We start from the raw sequence: 19,266 nt of genomic DNA, 5'->3' as shown, positions 1-19,266 counted from the left end.
CTACCTAATTAAAAATAATTTTTGATGACTAATCACTATGTGATATTTGGCATATGAACAACTTCTTTCTATTCTTATCTAATGATTTATGTTAATAAGACTTTCAAAGTTTATAATAATGAAAGAAATATAAAAATTAATATTTAGTCATGTGATAGTCAATAAAAAATTAACATCTGTCCACAGATAAATTTAATCAATTTTTATAACTCTCCATCTACCTCATAAAGAGATGCACTTCTAGTAAAATTTCACTTTTATGTTAAATAATTATCTTGAAAAAATGTTACATATTTCTGTTATTTAATGAGATGTGTTCTAATATTCAATGATGAAATTCACAAGAAAATCGTAACATTTAGAACTTTGGGTCATACAAAATAATATACCGAATTCAAGTTTATATATATATGTTCTTGTTGCAAAGGAATAGAATAGGATGATAAAAGATGATTTTCAAGCTCAAAATAAAATCAGATTAGAATAAACTTCTGTGGACTAAGTGTAAACTAAATATGTTAAAGAAGAAAAATGAGCACTGTAAAATATTTTATTATTAAAACATTTATATACATTTAAATCAATAATAGTAAGCCATAAATAATAGCATTTTTATGTCACAGAATATTTTTTAAAAGATTGGTATAGTTTCAAATTATAAATCTATTCTTGCTATTTAAATTTTTAATAAAACATTTTCAGTCATCTTAAAATATATCAGTGGGTACATACATTTAAAAATTATTTTAAAAGATATGCAAACAAAAAGGAGGTTTCATATGCATAAAATCCTGAGTAATGTGGCCTTCCAAAAGATCTCTTCACAGGCCAAGCCATTTGTCCCAGAGTCTTCCAGAGGTAAAAAAACAATTAGAAGATGGCTAATTGAGTTGGCTTACACTGAGTGGAAGCAAATCTCAGTCCCACTTTCCTTAGTTAGTCATCTCTTGAGTTCTAGAAGTCCAGATACATGCACATTTGTCTAAACCCTCTGCTATGATTTGAGATTAATAACAGAGAAAAATTCTGCAGGATACTTTATTGTCCATATGTTTGATGGTTTCTAAAAGTTAGATGTCAAATACATCAGATGAGGGATTGTAATGGATTTCATTACAGAGTAATGGATTTCAAAGCTTTGGCAGCCGCTAGTTTTTGTTGTTGTTTCGTAGAGATAGTCATTTAGGGCCCAAGAGAAAATTTCCCAGACGTCACTGAAACCCTATGCATAGGGCATAGAATAAGAATGAATAAAGACCAGAGCTCTCATTTGGAGGAGATGCTGGGGCTTAATCACCATTTTATTAGATAATTTCCTAGAGCACTCTTAATCCAAAGTGATAATAAAGAGTTTTGCATAATTGCCCTATAAATCAGATTTACTGAGTCATACTCGAGAATAAAGTTGAAAAAAAATCAACTGTATGAAAATTTTATCTTATTAGCTCATACAAGGGAATGTGAATATATAAAATTAATCTCTATATTATCATTGCCATGATTAGTTTATATCAGTAATCCTTCCGTGAAAGTAATTCCTAATATAAAGATTAAGAAATCAAATAACAAAACTTGAGATATATCAAAACACTTGTATGTTAAATAAGAAAAATGTATTTCAGACTCTAAATGGCTTAAATGCCATTTTTTTCTTTCTTGGTGTTTAGATTAAGTTCAATGGAGAGCTCACTGAAAAAAATTTTTTTTTAAGGAGATGCTGGACAAGAACTTTTACAGAAGTTGCATTCAACATAAATCTCCAATGGAAGTCAGATTACTTTGGGTCAGCAGTGACACAAAACTAATAAGGCAAGTCTTCCTAAGGAGGAAATAGTTACAGATAGATGGATGATAGATTAGACGACAGATCAGATAGATACATGACAGATAATAGATAAATTCATAGAGTCATAGATACACAGAGATAGGCATGTACATATAAGAGATAAATATCTACATATAGAGAGAAATACGTACCCTGCCCCTCATGGGGACTATGGAGAATCTAATGATAAGAATCTCAGTCATGTCTGAAGATATAGGGGTTTGCAACAGAACATTTATTTTGATAAAACACAGAAAAAAAATGCCCTGGAAGAGGACCGTCCCAGTAAAGTGCATCACTGACAGCATGTTTAGTGGTGATTGTTCCTGATGTGTCCCAAGTTTGCTATCCTGGTGGTAAACACATGCACTTGGGAGTGAGTGAGTTATAGTAAGATTAGAGAATTTTGGACCTTGGGAGCTAAACACAGATAATGGGCTAAATGAGCACAATTTAGAGAGGTATAACTTGCTTCTAGTCAGTTCCTCCAAAGAATAGGAAGCATCAGAACTCTGGCTGAGAAGGATGGGAAGAAGCCATGAGAGAATGAGCTACTGGGGTGAATATATGACGGATAGTCCCCTAGAAAGATGACGATGTCTTTTAGCAGTGGAAGGAACTGCATCACAAAGGCAGTAGTGCCAAAGTCCCATAATCAAACTGAGGTGGCCAAAGACACCTCCAAGCATACAAAGTGGAGGGAACTTCCCAAGTGAGTATCTGAAATACAGCCTACTCAGAGGTGGTCGTTAATGGAACTAGCAAAATTCTGCTCTAAATGTTTATGTGACCTCATTTGCCAGCTGCTTACCTTCTAATTCTTACACCTTTACCATGCTATTAACGAGGAAAGGTCAGAAAAGATAAGGACTGTGGATAGACACAGTGAGTTACACTTATGTATGCACTATTCATATTATTCAGAATAACCTAGATCATTTGCAAACACAGAACCAACACTGGACAGTGAGAATGGGTGCTATCAGGGAAAATAAAGACAGCTTTCTGAGTAATTCTATTAAGTTTAAAGGGCATTCAAAAATATTTAAAATGGCTGAAGATGAAGGAAATTAATAATAACAAGGACTGGGGACCCATGCGGCTTACAGCCAAGGTTCTGAAAGCTTTTTATTTAGATGCCATCATTCAGTCATGCCATGGACAGTTACTCTGCATCTGTGATGTGTCAGGCACAGTGTTGTGTGCACTGGCCATGCAGCCACAAACAAATCTCACAATAATCTCTCCTTCCATGAAGTTTATATCTTACCGTGCTTGAGAAAATCTTGGAGGGATATTATGAATGAATCTTTAATAAAATAAACTGCAGCATTGTGAAATCCAATAAAATATATTAAATATGTATCAAAACTACAGGTGGGTATAAATTTTTAAAGATCTCTTACCCACAACTGTCTGTATTTTTCCAGTTACGGAAAATAGAAATTCTTTTTGCATTTTAGAGGTTACTGTAGGAATGACAGAATCAAAGTAAGACTTTGTGTTTCACTGCTCTTGAACCCCACAACTCCTACACCTGGCTCTCATTTAAAACTAGGTACATGGCTTAGGCTTCAGGCTTAAGCAGATTGCTACCTCCTCCCAACCGGTATTTAAATTGTAGGAATCCTATTCTCAAGGACAGAAGGGGCCTGAAAGGAAATACATCCCAAAGGTAAAAGAAGATAGATGTGAATACTCAGAATCATTGGCATGTTTAGTGGTGACTCTTTTTTTACTACTGGACATTCTGAGACATACAGAAAAAGGGAGTGATAGAAATCATATTTTTTCATAATTTGAACCTTGTCCAAATTAGCTTCTCAATTAAGCTGAAAAGAAATAAGAAAATGTAAAACCTGACTGGTTGTGTTCTAGGCAGTAGGTAGACAATGCCATGATGAGGTGTTTCCTGTCAGGAACATTAACTGCATCTGATATGAAAACATGGCCCAGAGAATGCCCTGAGTTTTGTTTAACAAAAACTGCTATCTATCCTTTGGGATTGGAGTATTTCTAAAGTGACAGGCTAAGAATCTAGAAATTAAAAGACAGGGTAAGAGAGTCAGTCCCCAGCCCCCTAATCTGACGTTTGACAGTGCAATAGTTGTTCCCATCCTGAGAACCAAATCATTCTGAGGGTTTTTAAACCAACAGAGGTGCCCAAAGCACATGCTAGCACTAGTAAGTCAGTGTGTCAATGTGGGGACTACACATCTGTGTTTCCAGATAGCTCACTGGAGATTCTGCTGCTACAATCAGGTTTGTGAATCGGTACTCTAGAGAGTTTGTAGGGAAAAAAAAAATTTGTCCTTTCAAAGCTTCTTGTCAGTTTGAACCACAGGAGAGTCAGGGTAAGGTAAGGATGAGAACTGAGGGAGTTCATCCCCTGTCCCGGTAGCCCTTGGAGACTAGGAAAAGGAAAGGCATGTCAGCAGATACTGAATGCTTAGGTACCTGCATGGCCCAGGTCCTGGGCAACAGTTGCTGATGCCAACACTCATTTGTTTTAACACTGATCTGTGTTTTGAGGGTATTAAGAACCAAATTACATGAAGCACAGAGACTAGGAAAGAAATCTTCAGTTTTTACTAGCAGAACTCTACCCAGTGATAAGATTTAGTATCCTTAGAGCTAATCAGGTTTCTAAGAACAAGTGTCTCCATATGCTGAATTCACTCCCTTAGCTCTTATTCATGTTTATTATTAAAATATTTTATTAATGCACATCTCCATAAGTACTAATTTTAAATCAAATCTACTCTTCATAGTGTGGTTTTATTAATATAAAACTATAATCATGTAATTACGCGCTCTAAGTCCTTTATTTTATAAATCACTTTAACCAAAGCAACTTTATAGTTCAAGTTAATCATGTGATATTGTATAAAATGTACTTTGTTTTAACAGAAAGAGAACCAAATTTGATGTTAGGGAATCAGAGACCTGCCCTGATTTTTCCCCTCCTAGGACTTGTAAACATAGGAGAGACATTTCACCCCTCCAGGTCATCATTTTCTCATCTGTAGAATAGAGATTGTATGCACACTGACTTGCCTCTTAGGACTGTGTGAAAAATATAAATTCATTATAAAGTAATTTAAAGCACAAGGTAATCATAAGCTACCTGGTTATTATCATTTAAAATAGTTAGGCTCAAATGTGGGATGAGGTTGAAACAAATTTGGGACTCATAACTTGGTGAAGGAATGAGCAAAAGGATACAATCATGAAAAAGATACTAAGGACTTGTGTCCTTCTAATGAGTGTACTAACAGAATTGTTGGCAACACCCTCTTCCATGACATGGAGGATCTTTTGTGTTCCTATTGTATCTGTAAAAGTGTCTAGTTTGCAATTAGAGCAAATGAGTCTATCAAGGTTATGATTTTCTCTATTGTGTCTGGGTTTGATGGGAACAGAGCAGTATTTCTTGTTCAGATATGGTGAAGTCTCTCTGTGTCTCTTTCTCTCAGTCTCCAGTTCTTTGGCTTCCCATTTGAAGGCTAAGAAAGCAAACATCACCTCTTTTCTTTCATCCTGCAGGTACAGCATTTTCTTTCAATTGTGATGTGGAGTCCCTATTAAGAGCAAAATCCCAAACCATACACTGTTTTTATAAAGCTAGTGATCAGAAATTAGTAGATTTCACATATGTTAAAACACAGTATCTTAATATACTTTTTCAATTAACTAATTGCACTTTTTAAAGAAGTTGTTAATAATTCAAATTGGTATTTATTGCCCTTGAGAAGATAGTAAATTGTGCTTTCAAATCTTGTAACCTTGTCTTATCCTCATGTATATCCTTTTCTTGTTTATGCAAAATTATCTTCCCATGTAGCCTTGAACATTTCTAAATCATTTGAATCTTAGCTCTCTCTTTTCACTTTCCTTTTTTTTTTTTTTTTAACTTCATCTGTTGGTTTGGGTATTACAGGTTTTATTTTTAGTAATTAAAATTTCAACATACATATTTAAACTATATGTATTTCTGGCATAATCCAAAGTTTTTCACCAAGGGATCTTATGCTTAACTAACCTTAAAATACTTCCATTGCCATCTTGCAAATCATTGTTTTCTGAAAATTTAGTTTCAGCATGTTAAAAAACACCTACAAAATAAGCCACATATTATAGGTAGTAATAAGCATTTGTAAGATATTTTGCTGATTAATGTGTTCTCCATTGCTTCTTACATTTTACTTTTTTCAATGGATTTAATTTTAAGGCTGGATGTATTCTTGAGTAGTCCTTTCAAAGCTCAATGAACTATACCACACATTCACATTTCAGCAGATTCCTGTCTTCTATACTTAACACTGGTGATGCCAACTTCTTCCTCAGTCCCATCAGCAATTCTCACTGACTCCATGTAGGAGTCTTCTCTTCAGTATGCTCACTTATTTCCCTGTCCACTGTCACCTTCCTCTCCTGTCAACCAGGGCCTAATGGAGAACTTCCGAAATGACTTTCCTACTTCTTCTTGCTCTCAGAAAATCCGCTGTCCACTTAATGGCCTGTATACATTTTAAAAATATATAAATTGCATCCTCTTGTACCCTTGTTAAAATGTATAATTTATTATGATCACTCTTGAGTTAAATACAAAATCCTTAACATGGCCAATAAGGTCCTGTTTACTCCTTCCCCAAGGTTTTTCAACACGCTTTTTCCCTATCTGGAATGCTTTCCCCTCCAATCTTGGCCTGACTAACTGCTACACTTTAGGGCTCACGTTGAATGACTAAATGGCTTTTTTTCATTCAGTGATTTACTCATCATTTCAGAAATATTTCCTAACTTTCTACTATGTTCAAGGCCTTGTCCTAGGCACTAGGATAAAGTAGTGCTCAAACTAGAAGAGGGAGGAGAGAAAAGAGTGCATGGATGTATTTCTTTATTAATATATATTAGTGCTGTGAAGTAATTTCTAAGAGAAGCCTTGCCTTATAGTAATCTAAGTTGGATTTTCCCCATTATCCTTCACAACAACCTGATTCACTTTTATATTTATTTTTGTAGCATTCATAAGAATAGATAATAGTCCATTTTTAGTGTCATTTTTGCTCACTGGACATCACTAAACTACAAACCCCATGTTAGGGAATATGCTCCTTTTAGTTCTAATTTATCTTTGGCCTTAAAACCAAGTGTGGCGTATAATTGATGATCAATAGATATTTGTTGAAAACTGACTAATGTTGGTTTTTAAAATATTTACCTTTATTGATTTTCCCTGAACTGCTCATAGGAGATATTCTGGCTTACAGACAGATTTTTCTGTCAACTCACAGTAAATGGTAAATACATTGATTCTTTTACCCCTATCATCAGGTGACATGAAAAGAGCTGATAGGATTTTTTCCTACATAAGCAGCCCAACCATCCACAGGTGAGAGTGGAAGTAAGACAGTTTTTCTCTGCTTATAAAGGAGGATGCAGCTCTCTCCCTCCCTTCCTGAGAAGGTTTTTGAAAAGGCCTCCAATCCTTTGGTATACAAATAAAAATCTCTCTAAGAACCAGATTGCCCCCTCTATCTGGGGATTTTTTCCTACTGAAATGTCAGTATGTACCTGGGGAGAGAATGTTCCAGCCGCCAGGGCAGCCTGCAGCTGAACCTAGGGACCCAGTCCAGGCCCACCCTTGGCTCTCTTGGGGAAATAGAGTTTTATTATCCTATTAGATGAAACAATTTACAAGATAAACAGCGATAGCTCTAGTTCTCATGATATGTGAAGAGTAAAATGTTTCCATGTCTCAGGAGGCTAAGGGATTTTATGGAAACATTGAGAAATCCAGGGACATTTTATTTTTGCAAAACTAACTAAATAAAGGAATGAAAGTAGAACAGTCTTTCATGGGGTGACCTTCCAGATGTGGACTTACTTCCACAATCTTACTTATGTTTTTGTCTCCAAAACCTGTCACACTCCTACAAATCTTAGTAGGTTTTACCAAGCATGCAAAGCCCTGACAGCATCATACCTAAGCCGTTTCTCAGGACTGTGTTTACAGCAAGCAGCCCTGAGGGATGAGGTCATATCTTTCTTTGGGACAAAGGGCAGGCTTGCTTACCACTTGTGGTTGCCTTAAGTTGGTAAATTCTCCAAGCTCCGTGTTTTTCTCCTGTAGTGCAACTCATTGCACATGCAGCATCTATTTGGGCCCCCTTGCATTGGCTCCAGTGGATGAGTGGAAAAAGAAGAACCAGTGCAAATATGGTGCTCATGCTGCTGTGAGTGATAAAGTCCTTTACCCCTGACCCAGGAGTCTCATGCCTTCTCCTGCATCCGTGAAGCAGCACCAACAGACTAACTTACCAGCTCATGAGATAAACTGAAACCCCAGGGACTGTAATTTTCTTCAGGATCCAGTTGAGATGTAAAAGGAGGTTGAGTGTTTAACAACACCTCAGATTTTCACTATAGTTTCTGGATCTGCAACAAGAATAACAGTATTCTTTCTCTTGTTGGTCTCACCTAAAGATGCGTTAACCCCAGATTAAGTTAGCCCCAGTGAGGGCATCAGGTCCAGTTGATGCCACATATTATGTAATATCCAACTTTAGGAGATACTTTCATTCACTGTTAACGCCTGCAGTAACTGTTAACCCAATTCTTTTGATCATTCAGGAAGATTCCACAGGAGCAGAAGGGTCGCTGGAGTGGGCATGTAGCATTTCTAGCAGAGACATATTATAAAGCTTTACTCAAATTCTCAAAATTTCCCTAATACGTCATGCTCTGTTATTCCCCTGGGATTTTAAATATTTATTTCTTTTTACCTCCATCTATTGTTTTATGTTCATCATTTACAACCAGTTTGAGTACTAAAGTTCTATGATGCCTCTTCTGGCTTGCCCTTACAAAGGCCAAACTGCTTCCTTCCCCTTGGCTTGCCCATACAGTTAGTATCTGTCTCAGTTACGTACTGGTTAAGCCTGAAATGTTTACCTCATTACTGAGAAAGAGGAGAGGTTACCAAATTACCAAAGCAAACACTTAGAAAACTTTGAATACTCTATGTGCATTGGAATATTATCTACTACATTTACAATGTTACACGTTGAAATAGCAGTTATATTTAAATGTCAGAACCTATGCACTTGATTTCTATTCCCCTCTCCTTCTTTTATAGGCCAATTTGTCTACTAAATTGGGTCACTATCCATTATGTCATAGAGTTAGTTGACACAGCCTCTCCCAACGTTAGAAGGGTATAGAAAAGTTAAATGAGTTTGGAATATAACCCAATTTACAACTACCTTATTCTAAATTATTCTTAAAGCAAATTCTAATTTATTTTTATATTAAAACATATATTAAAAAATTGATTCTGAAACTGAACTTGCTACTAGCATCACAAAAAAGTTTTTTAAAAAACGAAGCAAGGACAAAAAAATTGGAGTTGGAAAAGATAAAAAATAAATTCTCAAAGAACAAATTATTTGAAACGGTTTGCTCTCAATGCTTTATGTTATGGGCAGCTTCCAGATTCTTTAACAATAAAATGAAATGAGAATGAAGAAAGTTTGATTACTCTATTTGAGAGAAAAACATGGACGTGTTATGTCTTCATTGAAAAGACAAAATAATAAATGAAACAGCTATCACAGGTTTATTAGCCCCCCAAATTGAAGCAAGTTACATGATTTTTTTCAACTCCTTAACTCGAAAAATATCTCATTTGGTCATTTTTCATGTTGAGCATTTGAAGACTTTATGCCAGTCAGCAAGTTATTTAATGTGTTAAGTAGAAGTAATCAATGTGATTATGTATGAATCTCCATGAATATAAATTAAATCCTCTGATGTTACAGTATTAGCATTTAGTTTTTAAAAATAGAGTAGACTTAAAAAATAATTGCAGAGAAGGCATGTGGCCACTAAGTAAGTGAGTGTTCAATTTTTAAGAAGTAAATGTTATCAGTGTGAAAAAGTAAAGAACATTTTCTTCTAATGTATAACAATTACGCTGGTAGCAGTCAGCAACCTGATTCAGCCTTCCATTTAGATGATAAGTATTAAGCTATTAGGTGGCAAAACTCACATAAAAGAGCTAAAGTTTAGTGATATGTTTGAAGGTGCTTTACAGCATTTTAAGTAATTAACTAGATAAATTAAAATGGACCACGCATGGACCAAGGTACGAGTGTGCCATTATAAATAGTTACTACAATACATTGCATGTGAAGTATAAGAGAGAGTCAAAGGGACAGAAACAAATCACTTATCCGTTATCATGGAAAAAAGTAACTCTCCTTACTATATGTATATGTATTTAAATTTATGCATTTTAGATAGCTTATTCATTTAAGTACCTAAGTATTTGAGCATTTATAATGACAGTATCTCAAAATGCAGTACATACTTCTAAATGGAAGGAAATATCTATAATTGAATGTTCTTTTGACAAAGGATTTAGATTAGGATAGTCAAATATTTTACTCTATACAAACCAGCCATTGTTATTAGCCTATTAGTTTCTATCAACTTTCCTAATTCTAATTACCTAGCAGAAAATCCAAGGTTCTATATTAAACTTTACTAAAAACAATTAATCAGGCAATTTGACGATATTATATAATTTGATATCTCTATCTATAAACATACAGATGTAAATGTAATAATTAGGGTTATAGTCTTAAAACTTTTACAAATAAGTGCTCATGGGGAAAAGAACAGTTTAAAGACACTAGCCCAAACAATGAAGAAATCATTCCTAAGGTTGTCATAAACACTCCAGTCTTCTGTCCTCAACACATTAAGAGGGGGCTTCAACTCCTCTTAAGCCTTCCTCCCATCACCTCTACCTTCTATCCTCATGCCCTGTCAAAGAACTACTCTATATTTTCTGAGTATTCCAAGTATTTCAATGAGTTGTGGGTGGTAAATAATTTCCTTCTCTTTGTTTCCACTACAAAGTCTGCACAGTGCCTCTTCTGTAGACTCTCTAGGATAATTTCTAAATCCTCTTGTCTCCTTGAGATTCTGGCTTTGATTCATTCCTTACAGACTCCTTGACCCTCTGTCTTCTATGCATATTAATACAGTACAAAATGCAATAATACACATTGTTAGACTGGATCACTGAGATAATAATAGGGACACTAGTTCAGTCACATAATTTTATCTTAATTAGCAGGTTATGCTCACTTTGTGTGTATAATTATGTCCTTATGGCTGGCTGAAATTTCAGAATTAATGTTTCATAATTAGTAAGAGGGTGTAGGAGTTGAAGAAATCATGATTTAAAAAACACTTAAAAGAGATAATCCAAAGGTCTAAGTAAAGATATTGACTAGTTTCCATGTGTTTACTTTTAAGGGAACGTTTTCCCCCCTCCTCCTAGTGTCCCCTAGGAGAGATTGCTCCTAAACTCCTTCATGGCCTCCCTGCCCCTTTCCTCAGTCTTTTCCTAAAGAGAAGCAGTCATTGACCTGATTTGTAAATTTGAGAACAAACTAGGAATGATATGAATAGAACCAGGTCTACCTTCCACTTGGAGAAAGCACTAGTTATTATTCCTGCAGAGGTGGCTCTTCCCAGGGTGTGCCTGCTTGATTCAGTGCCGAGTGGGGGCCACTTGGTTATATGCTCTACCTTGGCCTCTACCAAAAATAAAGGTAATACTTAGGTCTCCAATCCAGAGAGACTATTCTTTATTTGCTTATTTCTGCTCTACTGCTTATTGAAAACTTCTTCTGAGATGCTAACCTTTACTAATCAGTTTTTTTCTTAGATTTCCACAGAGACCATAAAAGTGATACAATAATCTGTTTTTAAAATGCTCTTCTGTTTTAAAATTCAAAGTTTAAGAAGCATAAAATTTCAGAAATTACTCCAACTCTTATTTCATTGTAATATGTTATAATCTGGATTTCTAAGATTCAGCTAAAGGATACACACATTTTTCTGATGACAACTGCTGTTATTTTTCTTCTTCCTGATCATCTTCCTAAGTGTTGCTTAAACTCCTTTAATTGTAAGTACCATCTAGTGTAAAATTCTGGGTCCCCATACTGATTTTCAGAATCAGAATATCTGGAAAGGAAGTCTTTGAGTTATTACATTGATGGATACGCCAAGTGATTCTTACCTTTTGTCTGGAGTGCGCAGCCCTGATCCACACGGCTGCCTTGCTAACTGAAGGCAGAGTAGTCTGAAAGTAGGCAAAGATCACTGCTGCTTGAAATACAGTTGGAACAACAAAATTAGGTAGATTAGTGAGGTAAGATTATGGATCTTTACAGCACAGCCTTTTAGAGTAGATGTTATTGACCACCTAGAGATCATCTTTTGTTAACTATGTAACAGCATGAAAAGACTGGAGCAGGAAAACAGATGAATTAATATAGATGCTTATAATTTCAATCAATAAATTGCACACATTTGTATCCTCAGAGTCTGGTTTTTCTGGTGTCCCACCACTGAAGTGTATACATAGTCACCATGAAGACATTCTTTCAGTGTCTGAAAACAAAGCATAGTGCTTTACACTAGTCACAGAGCGAGCTTACATGAGTGTTTTACACTCGTGAAAGTGGAATGGAGTATAGAGGAACCACTCACAAGTATTTCTGGATTCCTCTTGAATCTTTCAGGATTTTTGGACTAAAATACCTTGAATATTTTCATAACATAGCATCTGTGAAACACACAAGCACACACACATACACACACACACTTCAGAATCCTATTTAATGATGTTTAATTTCAAATAAACTGCTCACCATTCATAGTAACCCAAATACCTATTTTTATGGCTAAATTAGAAAATGTTTTAAAAGCCATACATATGGAAATTAAGATATCCACATCTAATGCTTTCTCCCCTACCTTTCCCTCTCTCCCCTCTCCCTCTGCCTTCTCCGTTGCCCTCCTCCTCTTTCTGTCCATCTCCCTCTCATTTTGAAAAATCTTATGATTTCCCTATCTTTTCTTAATTGCTAAACTTTTCTTGCTTTCAGTCCCCTTCATTTCATTCCAATTAATGCTTGTCTTCTTTTAGCTCTTCCAAGTATTATTTTCAGCTAATCATGGCCATTTTAAAAATGCGCTAAGTTTAACTGGACAACAACTAATACTATTCTCCCTTTTAGATTCAGCTCATTCTTTTTCTTCATGAAGCTTTCATAAATCATGTCATAATAATTCCCCTTATATTTAACTAAGAGCACATACTATATTACATACCTATTGCTGCATAACAAGTTACTCTAAATCTTATGGCTTAAACAACACACATTTAGTTTCATGTTTTCTATGGGTCAGGAATCCAAGCATGGCTCACCTGGTTCCTTAGCTTCAGGGTCTCTTGCAAGCCTGCAATCAACATCTCAGCCCAGGACCACACTCAGCTCAAGATTCGGTTGGGGAAAATTCTTCTTCCAAGAGAACCCAGGCAGGATTCCATTTCTTGTGGGTTGATGGACTGAGAAGCCTCAGTTCCTTCCAAGTTGTTGGCTCTAAGCTGCCATAAATTCTTTGCCACATGGACTGTTTCAGAATGACAGCCCTCTTGATCAAAATGAGGAAACTGAGAGAGAGGGAGAGAGAGCGAGCGAGCCAACATAAGAGAGAATACTAGTAAAAAGAAGTCATGATTTTTAACTTAATCATCAAACACAGGTAAATCAGTTTTTCTGTATTCTGTTCATTAGAAGTAAATCACTATGTCCACCCCACACTCAAGGGGAGAGAGCTGCATCAGAGTGTGAATACCAGAAGGCAGGAATTACTAAAACTGTCTTCCACTCGCCCAGCACCCATTCACTTAACAGCCTGAGGATTTCTTTACCTGCTCTATCATCATATTGCCCTTATTTAAACTTATTCCCTTATTTTAATTTTCGCTTTGCCAATAGGAGGCAAATTCCTTGATCCTTACTTTCCTTGTTCTTTTATGACATATTGCAATTGCTGTATTTTACCTTATTCAAGTCAGTTAATTCAACTCTCTTCTGTCTCCCTACAGATGGAAAAGGAACTTAAATAAGACTCTTAGTTGCACTACTCACTCACTTTGTGCTTTGTGTTCCACAGAACATAAAATCATTTTCTCCATCAACTTTAGAAAATGTGCACACAAGTGACTCAGAGCACACTAAGTATTTCAAAATATACAGAATGGTAGTGTTTGTTTTTGTTAAATGTCTATATTGAAAGAAAGTGGGGTTTTCATCACAGCTAGAGCTAAAACTATTATCGTTTGAACTATATTGCATTTTACTGAACACAATTTCTAGCATTATTATTCTGGATTAAACAATATAATCAGTCTTCAACCAAGCTTTATATAATGGCTTTCTACACATCTACAGACTGTCAAAATCCATATTGTGTATTATATCTTACAGAAGTGGTTTGCCAAGTCTGTACTCTTATTTATTCTTACTAAGATTCCTTAGGAGACTCCTATTTTTGTCATCTTCTTAACTAAGGACTATAAATGAGGGATGCCTTGATCTGATTGAAGCCAGAAAATCAAAGTGACATTGTAATCTTATTTAGAAATCAGCATATCTTTCCTTCTATTATGCCAATATAAAACATATAGAAGTATTTTTCCTGCCTTTTCCAGAGAGTAACAGTTTTTGTTCATATCAGGAATGTATATGATACATTTTTTTCATATCCTGCTAACACTCAGCAATAATGCACTTGACAATCTAGTGGCTTTACAAATGTAATTATAGATTTAATTTGCATTTCCCTGACTAGTGGAGAAATCGAGCATCTTCTCAAGTATATTTTGACTATTCTGATATTGTCTTTTTATATAATTTTCCCTTTTTTCATTGTTTCTTATTAATTCATAGGATTTCATAGACACTGTAGTTATTTTGTCAGTCTCAGTTTTCTTGTTTATTTATTGCAGCATCTGTCATACACATTTTTGGGAGAGGGCTGGTAATATAATACGTCTATCATGCCTTCACAGGCGTAAGGGGTTTCTAGTTTACTAAAGGAGTTACATTCTAATTTTTTTATTTAAAACTTTTAGGAGTCCAACTTTCTATCCTATCAATTAGATAGCCAATTGTTCCAACATCATTTATTAAATGAATTTTTACAAGATTAAATTCAGTATGTGTTCACATTGGATTCCCACAGAGAAATTATAGATTGTCTATTTTGTTCCTCTGGCAATGAATAAATATTTGATCTATTTGCTAGTTTCTGAGCCAAACTTTTGATTAAATTGGCCATGACTTAAACGTTGATATCTTTTAAGACCAGCCCTCTCATAACTATTCATTTTTATCATTTTCTTAATTTTTTATACTTCTTTTGAAATATGCACTTTAGAATCATATTGTTAAATGCATACATTTGTTTGGTTTTAATTGCAAATGCATTACTTACATGTGTTAATTTAGACATTGCTATTTTGATGATACCGAGTCCTCCCTAGTAGGAGTGTATTATATTGTTTTACTTGTTGAAGTCCTCACTTTCATTAGTAAAATTATATAGCTTTTACCATTTAGCACTTTTAGATCTATCTTGCTTCTTTTACACTTAAATATTAATAGCTTTTAGTGCTACTGTGAGTGAAGTTATTTTTCCATGTCCAGTTGGCAATTTTAAGTAGACACACAAAAAGATAAAACTATTGTTTTTGTGTATTTATCTTATTTCTATCTGACATCAATTTCTCTGTTTAATTTTAGTAACTTGCTATCTTCTAAAGGATTATATGATTACATAATCATAATACCTACTGAGGTGTAATTAGTTAAAAGTTTATAATGTAATAATAATTTCTTTCTGTTAACAATTTTATAATGACACTCATTTTATTTACATGTTATGTTGGTGAGGATTTCAAAATGCTGGTTAGTAATTATGCTAGTAAGTATTCCTACCGAGCTCCTGCGATGGTCTGGCTTTTAGCATTTTGTATTCATGATATTTTTTGCTGTTGGGTTTGGGTGTATACTTCTGCATCGGATGAGAATTACATGAGGGAGTTGCCCTTCCTTTACATCAGCAGAAAATACATGGCCGGCTGGAACAAACATACTTTCCAATTTTCACTGCTCACTTTGAGCTTAAAAACTTGAGCAATATGAAGAGTTTGACTTAAACTAATGAATACATATAGAGCAACAAATATATTTAAGGGAATGTGGGAACCAAGAGAAGAAAAAGCAGATTAATATGTGAAAGAATATGTTTCCATTGATAACTGAATTGTTGTAAGAGCAAGATAGCAATGCTATATACTTCAAATACTGAGTACTCAAAGAGATCCAAGTAAGCAATACAAAATGTTTTACGAGAGAAAAAAAAAAGTGGAGACATCCAGTTTCAGCTCCACTATATAAAGAGCTTAGAAGTCATAGTCCAATCTTCAAAACAAGAAAAAAATTAAACTAAAAATCAGTAAACTTTTCTGGAACCATCAGAGAAATGAGGCTGCAGGGCAAATTGCCCACCACCATGATATCTAAAAAGACAGATAAATTGAAAGTCACAGCTTAGCTGTGCTTGTCTAAAGCAGAAGTCACTGCAGCCATAAACTGATAAGAACATTTAAATGGTATTTAAATGACTTTCTGGAGACTAAGAGTAGACTAGTCAATAGAAACTTTCCAAACTCATATATAGAGAGAATGGTGGGGGGAGGGGAGAAGGGAAGAACAGATCATCTGAGAATTGTGGAAAATTTTCAAAACGTATATACAATTAGAATACCAGAAATACGAGAAGGAAAATAGAGAACAGAGTAAAAGAAATACTTGAAGTAATACTGACAAAGAATTTTTTAAAACTAGTCATACACACTAAACTACAGATTCAGGAAGCTCAGAAAACATTGAGCAATATAAATACAAAATAAAACAATAAAGAAGGAACAGAAATCTATACCTGTTACATCCTATTCAAAAAGCAAAACCCAAAGACAAAGAAAACATTTTGAATAATGCCAAAGGGGAGGACATTTCACCTACTGCTGTGAGCTGTACTGTGTCCTCCCAAAAGATACGCTGAAGTCTTGATTCCTGGTACCTATTATTGTGAGCTTATTTTGAAATAGGGTCTTTGCAGGCATAATCAGGTTAAAGTGGGGTCATACTGGATTAGGGTGAGGCCTAAGCCAATGAGTGATATCCTCATAAGAAGAAAACTGGGTCACAGACTCACAGAGGAAAGAACACCATGTGAAGCTGGAGGCAGAGATTGAAGCGGTGCATCTATAAACCAAAGAATTTCAAAAACCGCTGGCACTTACCAGAAGTTAGAAGAGAGGCATAGGATGGTTTCCACCTCAGAGCTTTAAGAAAGAACCAACTCTGCTCATGCCTTGTTTCCATTCGTCTAGCCCTCACAACTATGAGAAAAAATTTCCTGTTGTTTTAAGCAACCCAGAGTATGGTGATGTGTAATGGCAACCCTAGGAAACTCATACGCTTCAAGGAATAAAGACAAGAGTTACAGAAGGGTCCCTTCAGAAACCACACAAGTAAAAAGAGTGTGACATAAAATATTTAAAGTGTTTTTTTTTTAAATCATCAATGTAGAATCTATGTCCAGTGAAATTATCTTTCAAAAGTGATGTAGAAATAGATTCTCAATCAAAAATTGGCAGAATTTATCACTAGCAAACCTACTCTGTAAGAAATGTTAAAAGAAGTTCTTCAGAGAGAAGGAAAATGATATAGATCAGAAACTGATGTTTAAAAATATTGTAGAAAGAAAAATGAAAGTAAAATAAATATTTTTATTCTTAATTGATCTGAAAGTTAGCTGTTTAAAGTAATAATAGTAAAAACACTTACTGTTGGAGAAGTGAAATGCACTGCACCAATGTCAGAAGGAACGGGAGGAAAAAAATAAGCAAATAGTAGTGTTATTTGCAGAGGGACTTTGATTAGTCTAAGTGCATAACAGAAATTCCAGGGCAAGCACTAAATTTATTATTATAAGAAATGTAATTTAAATGCTAATCAAGGAGATATAATGAAAACATATAAAATGCTCAGTTTAAACCAGAGAAGGGAGGGAGGGGTAAGACCAAAGAATAAATGCAATAAATAGGAAACTAGGTAGGTATCAATCCAAATATATCAGTAATCGTATTCAGTATGATTCATATAAATATAGCAAATAAAAGACAAATACTGTCAGAATGGATTATAAAAAATAAGACTCAATTATATTGTCTACAAGAAATCCACTTTAAGTATAAATGTTTAGATAGAATAAAAGTAAGAAGATGGAGAAATATATACCCTGCTAACACTAATGAAATTAGTAAAAAGCTAGAATAATTAATTTCAGATAAAACAGACCTCAGAATAAGGGAAATTATCAGTTATAAAGAGAGACATTATATAATGATAATGATAAAGGATCAAATCTCTTAGAAGAGACAATAATCCTAAACATGTGTGTGTGTGTGTGTGTGTGTATGACAACATAACAACAGACCATCAACAAACATGAGGCAAAAGCTAGTAGAACTGGGAGAAATAAACAAATGCAATATTATAATAAGAGACTTCACTATACCTCTGTCAGTAATTGATAGAATGAACATCCAGAAAGTCAGGAAGTATATAGGTGAACAGAACTATCGATATACTTGATCTAATTCATATTTATAGAATACTCCAACCACAGTAGGATATACATTCTTCTCAAGCTCACTTAGAACATTTACCTACACAGACAACATTCCAGGCCATAAAAACCCAACAATTCCAGGCATTACAGATCATCCAGAAAAGTAAATTAGCATAGTTAAATTTGGTTTTAAAGTGTCTGCTTCAGTATTACAGATGACAATAAAAACTAGTAAAGCCAATTATGAGTTGTTTGTTAGAAAAATTTTAATAGGGTAGAATTATCTCAAAAGTTTGAAAAACTTTTGCCTTAATATTTTATGATTTCCAAGACTCATTAATTACTTTGAAAAAAATGGAGTACAAATAAGTGAAGGCAAGAGAGATCAGGTTTATGAAATTCTATACTCTTCCCAAAATGAAGCTCCTGGATGAAAAGCCCATGATTAATTTAATATCTACTCTAATTCACAAAACCTATTCTAATAAATTGAATATTATTTAGCCTTTGGTTTTTGTTCAATAAAAGACACTTTATTGGACCAGTTTATATTAAAAATACAGCTTTTCTATCCACAAATAAAGATGTATTTAATTGTTCTACTTTTCAAAATTATAAACATGATTCAATTTTGTACTAATCAAAATTGTCCTAGGAGCTACTAAAAGAGGAACTCTCATGCACAAAATTTACAAAGAGTATTTATTATAACATGATTTTTTAATTGAAGTATAGTTGATTTACAATATTGTGATAGTTTCAGATGTACAGCAGAGGGATTCAGTTTTTTATATATATATATTCTTTTTCAGATTCTTTTCCATTATAAGCTATTGAATATAGTCCCTGTGCTACACAGTAGG

At 34.5% G+C, this 19,266-nt stretch overlaps 1 protein-coding gene across 2 annotated transcripts in view; it reads right to left on the bottom strand.

Annotated features, from left to right (window-relative positions):
• Positions 1 to 615: 615 nt before the first annotated feature.
• Positions 616 to 19,266, bottom strand: part of CCDC85A (coiled-coil domain containing 85A) — a 1,028,435-nt gene continuing 1,009,784 nt past the window's right edge. Inside the window, exons 7-10 of one of the 2 annotated variants that reach the window (XR_012498972.1) lie at positions 13,122 to 13,367; positions 11,928 to 12,013; positions 8,150 to 8,266; positions 628 to 5,406 (exon numbers count right to left, since the gene is read on the bottom strand). The gene's annotated coding sequence lies outside the window, so the exon portion shown is untranslated. Of the gene's footprint in view, positions 8,267 to 11,927; positions 12,014 to 13,121; positions 13,368 to 19,266 lie in introns of both variants that reach the window. The other variant, XR_012498971.1, reaches the window with a different exon arrangement.

The sequence above is a fragment of the Camelus bactrianus genome, chromosome 15 (genome assembly GCF_048773025.1).
Source record: "Camelus bactrianus isolate YW-2024 breed Bactrian camel chromosome 15, ASM4877302v1, whole genome shotgun sequence".
NCBI classification, from domain to species: Eukaryota; Metazoa; Chordata; class Mammalia; order Artiodactyla; family Camelidae; genus Camelus; species Camelus bactrianus.
This window is presented reverse-complemented; position numbering and strand designations above follow the sequence as displayed.